Raw genomic sequence first — 12,155 nt, forward strand, 5'->3', positions numbered from 1 at the left:
ATAACCCAAATGTAATGACTGCAACAGTGAATACACTCGAACATCTACATTTATGGTAAGTGTACACAACCGTACTTTTCTAAGGTGCATTTATATATTTACAGTGTATTTATATATATTTTTGCTTCCCATTTGGGGGGCACCTGACATCTGGGGTAAGAAAAACTGATTAAAATGGCGTCTGCTGCATTTTTTATACCCCGGACGACCTGACGTCATGGAAGAGAAGACAGCAACCGACGCAGGACCCAAGACTTTGTTATTCAGGCCGACTGAGGGCAACCTGTCAGCAGATTACCCCAAATGTAATGACTGCAACAGTGAATACACCTAAAATCTACATTTATGGTAAGTGTACACAACTGTGCTTTACTGGGTCTGTGCTTAGAAGGCATGCTTGGCTTAAGGAGCAATCTTTACCTAATCATGTTAAAGCTAAATTGTTAGGTTTAAATCAGGACCGCTTGTTTGGCAATAAGGCTGAAGAAGTTCTAAAAAAGAGCGAAGCTGAAGTTAAATCTATGCAAACTGTTAAAGATTTCTTACAAGTGTAACCTCTAAGATTTGGTAGGCATTGGCCTACTAAACATTGGTCCTTTTTAGACCCTTCCAGATCCTCTCAAGCCAAACCCAAACAGGTTTCAGCCTCAGGGTACTCTCAGAGCTAAGCAGTGGGGGGGAAATAACAACACACCCCCTACAGTAAACAGTCTCAATGACTTCCTTTTAAAATTACCAAGCACTTATCTTTCAACCACCCCTTTGGGGGGAAAGATTGCTCTTCATGCAAAGAACTGGGAACTCATAACCCAGGACAAATGGGTTTTAAATGTAGTGTCCCAGGGATACATATTTAATTTCCACACATTGCCAACACCAAACGGGTGGCCATACCTGCCCCCGAATCAGTGGGCAGAGGCTCAAAAACAAGTAATTTCTCTCTTAAGCACAGGGGCTAATCAATTGGTGTCAGAAGAGGAAAAGGGACAAGGTTTCTATTCAAGGCTTTTCCTGGTACCCAGAAAAGACAAATTATGGCGTCCAATCATGGGCCTGTCAACTCTAAGCACCTTTCTGGAGATTCCAAAATTCAAGATGCTGACTCTTCACCAGTTACTCTGTATGCTAGGCAAAGACACCTGGTTGGCAACTCTAGATTTAAAAGAAGCATACCTGCATGTCCCAATCTGGAAATCCTGCAGAAGATACCTATGCTTCAAAGCAGTCTACTTGCATTATCAGTTCTGTGCACTGCCCTTTGGCTTGTCCACTGCGCCCAGGGTATTCACAGAGTGCCTGGCTCCAGTTATTGCATGTTGCATGCAAAGAAATATTCAAATATATCCATACCTGGATGATTGTCTAATTCAGGCAGAAAATCAGGGCATACTTTTAAATCATCTGGCGTTTGTAAAAAGGGTTCTGACTTTTCTAGGGTACACCATAAACGAAAATAAATCACAACTGGTACCCTGTCAACAGATTACATTCCTGGGTGCAAGCTTGAATACAACTGCCCAGATGGTTTTCCTCACTCCAGAGAAGCAAATTCATTTGGTAACTTACTTCAAACAAGTGGCCACAAAAACCCTGCTGTCTGCAAGACAAATACTGCAAGCCTTTGGGTTCATGGCCTCCTGCATTCTTGAGGAAACTACAGTGGTATCTAAAAAGTCTATGGAGTCAACATTGTTACAGCCTGGAAACAATGATTCCTATCGTACCTTGCTTATGCCTGGAGTTCCTATGGTGGGCAGAACCCTGCCACCAAAACAAGGGATTACCATTCACACTACCCTCTGCTGCCCAAACCCTAACTACAGATGCATCAGACTTTGCATGGAGGGCTCACCCGGCGGGGAAGTGCATTCAGGGCAAATGGAACCCAAATCAAATGCATCTACATATCAATCAAAAAGAAATGTTAGCTGTACAGAATGCTTTGACAGCCTTCAAGGACTACATTCTTCCAGGATAAGTAATGGTAAAGACGGACAACACCACGGTTATGTGGTACATAAACCAGCAAGGGGGTACACATTCCTACCTGCTCTGTAGACTAGCCATGGCATTATGGAACACAGCCCTGAGCTACCAAGTGCATCTAGAAGCTCAATTCCTGCCAGGAAAATTGAATACATTAGCAGATGGACTAAGCAAAAACCTCATGGACCCGCATGAGTGGAAACTAGAACCACGGATTTTCAACATGTTGACAAGCAAATGGGGGAGCCCAGACATGGATCTATTTGCCTCCCCCCAGAACTACCAGTTGGACAAGTTTTGCACAAGGACTCTCCACAGACAGGCCTGGAAAGTGGATGCTGTGTCCTTCAGTTGGAAAAATCTATCGGTCTACACTTTTCCCCCTCTGCCTCTACTCTCCAAAGTTCTACTAAAAGTCAAACAGGACAAACCAAGGATGATTTTGATTGTTCCAGACTGGCCCCGCCAACATTGGTACCCCCTCCTGGGTAGTGTGTTGCAAATATCTCCATGGCACCTGCCTCAGACCCCTTCCCTGCTGTCTCAGTAGGAGAACCAAATTCTGCACCCTCAGCTTCCAACATTAAACCTTTCAGTCTGGCTAGTCACTTACATTCACCCTTGTCATCCCTCAGCAAACCTGTGATGGATGTCATCTTGGAGGCGAGGAGACCTGGTACTAGAAAATCATATGTTGACAAATGGAAGAGGTTTTGTGCCCGTAACCAATCTTTAGGGATGAGCACAACAGTGCCCAATATACCTCAGATTTTGCAGTACTTAACTGAGATGCTTCACAAGGGCCTGTCTTTTTCCTCCATTAAAATCCATGCCTCAGCTATTTCAGCTCACTGTAACACAGAACCACCCCTCTTCTCTCATCCTCTGCTCAAGCAGTATCTCAGAGGGGCAAAAAACTTGAGACCACCCGGGTGAGCTCCAATCCCTGCCTGGGACCTTAACTTTGTTTTGGAGAAACTCACTCTACCTCCTTTCGAGCCAGCTGCTACTGCAAACTTAAAATATATTTTTTGGAAAACGGCCTTCTTTCTAGCAATCACTTCACCTAGAAGGATATCTGAATTACAGACCCTTATGGCAGTGGAGCGTTTCATCATCTTTCATGTGGACAGGGCATCTCTCAGGATCAATCCATCTTTCATGCCCAAGGTGGTTTCCAGTGTGGCTCTTAATCAGTCCATTCATTTGCCAACCTTCTTTTCCAATCCACGGAACAAAGGGGAACGGATTCTGCATTCCTTGGATGTGCACAGACAACTAAGATTCTACTTGGACAGGACTAAATCTGGAAAAAACTCTGAACAATTGCTGGTAGCATTTGCTGCAGGGGCAGAGGGGAAGGCTATTTCAAAACAAACCATTTCTAAATGGATAAGCCATTGCATTCATTTCTGCTATAAGCACCATGAAAAACCTATCCCCCAGGGGATCAGATCTCACTCTACCATGGCTGCATCTACTCCTGCAACCTTTCTCAGAGGTGTCCCTACCAGGGATATCCTAGATGCTGCTACCTGGAGTTCTGTGCATACTTTCACTAAGCATTATCATTTACCAATTTTCTCTAAATCAAGAGTTGTCTTTGCCACTGCTGTCTTGCAGGGCCTTATAGCTGACCCTAATGCTGTATAAACTCCTCCTCCTTCCAACTGTAGCTTTGGGAATCTACCCAAATGTAATGACTGCATAGTGAAACACGAAGAACATAGTACAGTTGTGTACACTTACCATAAATGTAGATGTTCGAGTATATTCACTGTTGCAGTCCTGGTTACCCTCCCTCCAGCCCTCTACATTTTCTGACTATACCTCTACTTTCCTTTACTATGCTTAAAAGCCTTTTTGGTGTATTTGCTTTGGGTTAGAGGTATACTTTTGTGTTTTTGTGTTTATTTGCTCCCCGTTAGGGTTGCACCTGATATCTGGGGCAAGAAAAACTGATGTAAGGACGTTGGCTGCATGTTTTATACACCTGAAGACCTGACGTCATGGAAGAAGGGACAGCATCCAACGCAGGACCCCAAGACTGTTAATCAGGCCGACTGAGGGCAACCTGCCAGCAGATTACCCAAATGTAATGACTGCAAGTGAATCCACTCGAACATCTACATTTATGGTAAGTGTACACAACTGTACTTTTTTCAACTATTAAATTTCAATTGACTACCATTTCTAATTTCCACCTGGGCAGAAATAACTCTACCGTAGCTTCTTCTAAACTATGTAAAACCTTTCTCAAAGGAGCCTTTTTACTTAGTCCTCCATTAAAGAATCCTACTCCTCCTTGGCATTTAACTGTCAGGCCTTAACCCAGACTCCTTTTGAGCTATCAGCCAGAGCAGATCTATCATTTTGTCTTGGAAAACCATTTTTATGGTCACTATTACGTCAGCTAGACCAGTATCTGAATTCCAGGCTGTATCTTCTAAACCTTTTTACAAAGGTGGGGTGTCTTTGCAGACCAACCTGTCTTTTTTTTTTTTTTTTTTTTTTTTTTGCCTAAGGTAGCTTCTGAGCCCAACATAAACCAGGTCATTATTATTCTTTTCTTTTCTTTCCAAACTTTTCAAGACAAGGAGAGTATGTGTTATTGGCTGAGCATAGACAACTTTAAGTCTCCATAGAATCAAGGACTTCAGGAAGTCTGACCATTTTTTTTTGTTTCTTTCTCTCCTAACAGATTCAGCATGCCAGTTTCCAAAGTTACATTGGCCAGATGGTTAACTGAATGTATCTCCTTTGTCTTTGGTTAAAAAAAAAAAAAAAAAAAAAAAAAGGTTTATCCTGGTCTAAACCTCCTAGAGCTCATTCCATGAGGTCTATGGTGGCCTCTTTAACCTTTTGGTCAAGGGCTTCCTTAGATGACATTTGTGCAGCTACAACTTGGACTAATTATCATACCTTTATTGCTCATTACAAGTCCGATTCTGTTTCCAGGAAAAGAATAGCCTTCTGCTCTGCAGTACTCATGAATATCCTTCCGTGAAGGGCATCCAGGGTTCTTTTAGCTGGTGACTCTGTCCCATCAGTTGAGGAATGAATGAAAAGTACATCACCTGATAGTTATGTGTTTACCATAACGTTCCATCTGTGTTGTCCATTTTCATTCTTAACTTTCTGCCCACATACCCCTTTTCCCTTGATTCTGGAAAGCTTTAAGAGTTGTACAGAAACCTCTGTTCCCTGTTTGAGCTCCAGCTTCCTTTTTCCTTTCTGCCTTTGTCAATTTCTTTATCTGCTTGTCCCTTTATGTCTAGGGGCAGCAAACTCAAACTGAGGTAATTTAATTAGGTTGGTGGGCCGTTATGGATAAAGGTACGAGCTCAAGAATTTTTTGGAGCTGAAGATCTGGTAGAAGCTACCGAGTCTGATTGAAGCCTTGGATCCAAACCCAGCATTTGAGACGGAATGAAAATGGACAACATAGATTAAACATTATAGTGAGTACGTAACTTTTTTTTTTTTTTTTTTTTTTTTAATGATAGAAGCAGCCACTTGGTCATCTATGTCACTTTTGCAAAGCTTTGTAGGATAGATGCCTTTTCTAGATCCAGAGCCTCTTTACTAGATTTGTTCGCTATGGATTAATTGAGAGTTCATCTGTATCTGACCCAACCATCCTTTCTAAGTGTTAAACTTTGGGAGTGCCACAACAGTGTTGTAATACTGCAAAAGTGGTCTAAAGGAAATAGTGCAGTTGTGTAAGAACTTTCCATAACAGTAGATGTTTTTTTCCTGATCACTATTGCAGTACTACTTCCCAGCCTTCCTTCCCTGTTTCTCTCATGCCTGTGTTTTTTTTCTCTGTTCCCTTGTGGACATAAGAGGAGGGCGTCAGAAGAATGGCATCCCCTAACAAACTTTTTTCTTCTGTTTGAGTTCAGTTTCTTAAGTGTCTTCAGGTCTCCTGGCCTTTGAGATAGGCTGAGGATCTTACGCTTGTATGTGTTTATGTACCTTAACGCTTAGGGTGTTAGGTCATGCACTGGACATATGACTGCATGGAAGGCTTTGGTTTTGGTACCTCTGCCCACTGTCCGGTTATTTCTGTGAGATAATTCAACAGTATTGGAGTACTGCAACAGTGTTCAGTTGCACACCTACTGTTATGGTAAGTACTTACTCAACTGTACTTTCTGCATATTCTCCCTTCTTTGAACAAAGCAGCCCTTTCGTCATTGTAATGTGAAATGCATGATTTACAGGCTTGTCTGGTCCCATTCGATCCTGCTGATTAAGTTTTACTCACCGGGAAGTGGTCTGTGCGAGGTATCAGTGGTATGTATTAGATTTCATAGCTTCACATCCTTATCAGTAAGGAATCATATCTGACATTTTGCATATGGTCTCTTAACAGCAACTATTTTTTCCTCCCCAAAAATTTGTCAGAGAGAGAGAGAATAAAGACCATTCGGCCTAAGCCAAGAGCGGGAGATTACGGAGACTTAGGAAATGGACCATGTGCTCATCTCTGTTGGGAGGATAGATCTAGTAGTTGTCAAACTAACCTCCTTTCAAGTGATTTCTAAGCAGTATTACCTTTTGTTGTAATGTAGAGTATTGCCCATTGGAAAAAGGTGCTCTCGGAGTCTGCGTCACAAGAGGGCCAGCTGTTAATTCAGAAATGTTCTTTTGTAGAATGTATACCTTTTGGTTGGTTGTTTATGCTTGCACCAAGGATTTATTGCTTGTACTTTGAAGCCAGTTGACAGATCTCCTTTGGTACCTTGCTGCTTCAGGCAATCTCTTTAATCCTAACCTCTTGGCTGTCCTCTAGCTATTCCACTCTAGGGGTTTTACTGATTTGGGGTTCCTCCCAATTGTAGATCCACAGAAGTGGGTCCTCAATATTAAATGTAAAGGATACATTTTTTCCAATTTATTTGCTGTGATATCTACCTTAGTGTGTAATGAATATCTTTGCTTACCTCTGTCTAGATAGCATCTGTTTCCATGTGCTACTGTGAGTTCCCCTCAAGTATATATTTACATGTTCTTTTACAAATTTGTCAACTCTTTATAGTTGATTTTTTTTTTCATGAAGTGTACTTGCTTGGTGGCTAGAATAAACTAGCATGCTCAAGGGCTATGGGCACTTCTCTAGTGCGGTGTTTGACATTGTAGTGTGGTACAGGAATTTCTGAGAATTGTGTCATACTGGAGTAGGAGGGATAATCTCAGTCATAAAACAGATGGAGTTCCATTGTAGATGTCTGACTTGGGTAAGAAAGTATCTATTGTGTAGGATGAGTGAACTGCTGAATTTTATATCTTCGTAGCAGTCCTTTTGGTCCTTAAGACTACTTTCTCTAGAAGTGACAAATTTAAAAGAGCAAATGGAAGGTTGCTCAGTGATCTGATTATTTTTTCCAAATCATCCATTAATTAACCTGCACTATGTTGATACACTGTTACATTCTTTTATATTCGGCACAAGTCATGCCCAGATTGCACCAGGAAGTTTTATCAAATGTCATCTAATGCTTGAGTCTTGAATTCTCTTAAGTTAAACCATGGTATTCTTTAGTAATGCTCAAGAGCTTTCTAAGTGATCGTCGGTTCAGTGTCAGGAAACTCAACCTGTAATCTGTTAACCATGACCTAACAGAGACCATTTATGAGGTTTGTTAAGGATATCTGTTAGGACCCTCTTTGCTTTCCATCATCAGCTGTGATTCGCCAAATAAGTCTGATGTGAAGATGAGTGATTTTTGAGTCTTTTGTCAATTGAGGCAGCATCAGTGATCCTTCGTAATATGTTTTCCTGAAGTGAAAGAAATACTACATTAGTATTACTGTACTCATTGAAACTGGTAAGAGTTCTGAATAGTTCCTGTTAAGGCTGCTAGGGTAGTAGCTTGTGGGCATAAATTCCACTGAATTGTGCTCATTGAAGCTGTAGGAGGTTATTTTGAGATATAAATTCTGCTGAACTAAGCACTGTGCATTGATGTTCTTGACTATCAAACAAGCATACTCTAGCTTTCTTTTTCCAAACTAGAATGTGTTGGTCAGAGGAAGCTTTGCAGAGACATGTTAGAAGACCACATAAAAAGTGGGAGACATCAAATTCATTTAGCATAGCTAAACTCAATGCAGAGTCTGCAAGTTCACCGTGTGCCAGTTTGAGGACTTGCTTTCCTTCCACACCCCAAAACTGTGATTGAAGTGATGGTCCTGTAGGTTCCCTCGCCATGTTTGTTCTGTGTGTGCATACAGGCAATCCCATTCAATGTTCGATTTTCTGCATTATTCACTTCAGGTGGTAGAATAAGGTCCAGCTGCTTGATGATCCTGAACAGAATGAGTGGGTGTTCAAGAATGCTTGAGTTTGGGAGATACTAGCCACGAAATACACTGTTTCCTCATTTGTCATTGTCTTGAAGCAGAAGACCAAGGGACATTGCTTTGCCCTTCTAAGAAACCGAGGTTAAAGTATAGGTGAGTGGTGAAGGTGCGCCTAGTGCCAAGTCTGCAGCTTTCCCCTCATAAGAGAAAGCAGTCAGGTGTGGCTCAAACTAAAATCAAAGAAGAATTAGTAGTATTTCTTCTGACTGTCTTTGCTGGAGCATTGAAGACACAGACTCTGTCATCCTAATAAAATTGCATCTGGAACCATTGCAAAGGCTGTCATTCATAGGGTGCCATATGGACTCGAAAAGGAACATTAGTTAAACTTCCAGAGGAGAGACTCTTGGAGGTAAGAAGCATAACCTTCAAAAGCTTTCCCTCCAGTCATATTTGCATCTTTGATTCTAAAAATTCTGGGGATGTTGGTGGCCTCCACTCAACTGATAGTTCACTCACCAAGCTTTATATGAAGATGATGCAGTGATCCCTGAGCCTACAGTGGTCTCAGGCAGAAAAAAATCAATGAACACTCTTACAACTATCCTCTATAGCTTTACCCAATCAGCATTCTCTTTAATAGGTCAATTCAGGAACCATGTATACCTGATATCTGGAAAAAAGCATATGTTCTCCCTTTTCATAAAGGTGGCAACAACTCTGATATCTCTAACTTCTGATCTATTGCCATTCTTTCCCCCATCTCAAAAATATTGGAGAAATGTATTCATACTCTGCTCCAGTCACCTGGTTAAGTACAACCTCCTTTCCCCCACTCAGCATGGCTTTAGGCCAGGAAACAGCACCAATACCACCCTGATTTCCTTCCTAGATATAGCAAACCGAGCTTGGGATGCTGGTTTTATAGTTTCTGCACTCTTGATCGGTCAAAAGCATTCAACACCATCTCCCGCTCTCTTCTGCTTACTAAACTCTCCAACCTTGGACTATCTCCCCCTGCCCTACACTGGTTTCATAGCTATCTCAGCAATAGGCAACAGTCTACTATTTGGCAGCACTCCTCCTCCTCCCCTTTCACTAATAGTAGTACAGGTGTACCCCTGGGCTCTATATTGGGTCCCTTTTTATTCAGTATATTCATCAGCGACTTCCATACTATGACCCACTGTACCATTATCCAATATACGGACGATTCCAGTATTATCTGCTCTTCTAAGTCTGCCTCTGTACTACAGCAACTAACCCAAAACGCCTTTACTTTAATTGAAACCTGGAGGTTACAGAACCATCTCGCCCTCAGTCCCAATAAAACCAAACTCTTAATATTCACCCCCCAAAAAATCCAGCCCAGTCATTAAGTCTGAATTCTCTATTCTTTCCCAAAATAATACTATTATTGAAGTCGTTCCTAGTACTAAATTGCTTGGTGTCACCATCAACAATAACTTAAACTTCGACCTTCATATCTATAATAACATTAAAAAAAACATCAAAAACTAGGAGCCCTATATAGGCACAGCAGCTTTCTCGGCCTTTCTGCTAAAAGGGCTCTTGCCTCATCATTCCTGCTTCCAACTCTATTATGTGGTGTCCCCACCCTCACCAATATTCAAACTAAACTCTACTCGTGCTACAACAGAGTTGCGAAATTTGTTTCAGATGCTAAATTCTCCACCCACCAGTGTTCTGCTCTACTTCAACTAAACTGGCTTGAATTCCCCCATCACCTCACATACCTGCAACTAACTACTGCCCACAAACTTATCTACTGCCCAGCAGCCTGCCCATCCCTCTCCCATATCCTGACCATGTACCACCTCAGTCGTCACCTTGGATCAGAAAACAAAATCCTTCTACACATTGACAAACCTAAACTAGCAGCCGGACAAATGCTGTATTCTTTTACTGTCTCCGAGCTATGGAATAATCTTCCTCTGTCATCCCTAACCCCTTAGCTTTTAAAAAAATCCCTTAAACTTCATCTCTCTTCACGTTGGATATGCACCTGCTCTCCTACTGGCAACCTCAAAATCTGACTCCTGTCACAATAGATAATATCATTACTTCCATAATGTTATTTGACTGCAAGACATTACTACTGTTTGTGCAATTATTTCTTTGCATGTGGAAGTCCTGCTGTAAACACTTCTTTCTATGTATTCAACAATTTCACTCTTGCATGTATTTAGTGAGCATTTGCATGTATTTGGTGATCATCTAATGTATCTATTGAAATGTTATTACTGTTCAAAACTTAATTGAACTGTATTTAATGAACATTTTGGATGTAACTGTTGAAATATCTAGTACTGTTCAAAACTGGCCTATGTATTTTATCATCTTTTATTCTTGTATACAGTTAATGAGGAGCTTTTCTCCCCGGGCCTCCACTGAAAATGGGCTCTTCTAGGCCCAGTGGACTTTCCCGGTTAACAAAGGAAATAAATAAATAAATAAAATAAATAAATTATGTGACTGTCTGGAATGGTGGATGTGGTCTGTCACCATGACAAAAGGAAGGATACCCTTCTTCCTTTCTCCTTGGGGGTGGAGGAGAATTTTGAAAGCAGAACAGTTTAGGGCTTATCATTATCCTGCAAATGAGGGTGGTCCTAGCATTATAGGTCTTTTGGTACTCTCTGTGCCAGTGTGTGTGATCTCTCTACATACTGACCGTGTGTAAATAGTATCGTACATCAACAAGAAAAGGGGAGCCTGTTCCTAACACCTGTGCCTAGAAGCCAGGAATACTTTCTTCTCTCTGGGTTAGAAGCACATTTCTAGTAGAGAGTAGTCTAGGACACATCATTGTCCTGCAAATGACAATATGTGCGTACCACACTACTCACATCAGAAAGAAAGGAGGAACCTCTTCCCTGGCATTTGTACCTGGAAGCCATAAGCATGTTGCAATAGTATCTTCACAGTGCTTTCTGATCGCAACCCGCATTCTGGGATGGGCCAGCTGTCTAGCAGATAGGCTCAGCAGATGTATCTTAATACCTCACAGTTGGTTTGTCACGGTCAGTAGCTTAAGTGATAGCTCACTGCAGTGCCTACCTTGTTGTGATGGTTTTGAATGTCAAAAACACCAAATGCAGCCGCCACTTTACCTACATCCCTCCACATAGAATCTGGGGTCATTCTGATCTAATAGTGGGCCCCCAGAACATTCTTCTATACCTTCCCTCAGACAAAGTTCAAGCAGAAAGCATTTGTGTATTAGGTTTCTGTTAGCCTCAACCCCATTTTGGCCAAGGCAAACTTAGTTCCCCATGCAATGGTCTCCACCAAATAAGTATCTCAAGCTTCTACATCTCGTATCACGTTTGCATGATTGGTTTTGCTGGAACTTTCTATCCCTCAAGTTGATTGTATGGTTTTCCAAGTCTGCTAATGATTGGGGGATCCTGCTTACCCTTCTAGGATGATATAGATTTTAACTACTTCACAGAAAGCTTAGATCCATAAGCTGCACAAGAGTAAATGGAAGAAGTTCTAATTTTGGGCATACAAACAGGGGCCAGACCCTTTCTCTCGTCGAGTTCAATCAGTGCTGCAATTTTTGTCTTCACTTGTTTTTATTCTGGTTCCAGATACTCCACCAGTAAAGCCACAATCTCCTTTTTCTGTCAAGGTTTTAACTCTTAAATGTGTAAAAAGCTCTTGTAAGTCCTTTTTGAAAGGTTCCTTTCTTAAGAGACCTAATGTTAAAGGCTGCATACCTCCCTGGGGCCTTAATTTCATTTAAGGGGCACTGACTCTTTCCTTCTTTTGAACCTGCCTCCTACTCTGACCTGAAATATCTATTCTGGAATATCTTACTACTTTAGCTGTCT

At 41.5% G+C, this 12,155-nt stretch overlaps 1 protein-coding gene across 1 annotated transcript in view; it reads left to right on the forward strand.

Annotated features, from left to right (window-relative positions):
* The window catches only part of UNKL (unk like zinc finger), a 2,026,838-nt gene that overhangs the window by 333,756 nt on the left and 1,680,927 nt on the right, over window positions 1–12,155 (forward strand). The window lies entirely within an intron of this gene.

The sequence above is a fragment of the Protopterus annectens genome, chromosome 12.part0 (genome assembly GCF_019279795.1).
Source record: "Protopterus annectens isolate FY-2018-M chromosome 12.part0, PAN1.0, whole genome shotgun sequence".
Classification (NCBI taxonomy): domain Eukaryota; kingdom Metazoa; phylum Chordata; order Ceratodontiformes; family Protopteridae; genus Protopterus; species Protopterus annectens.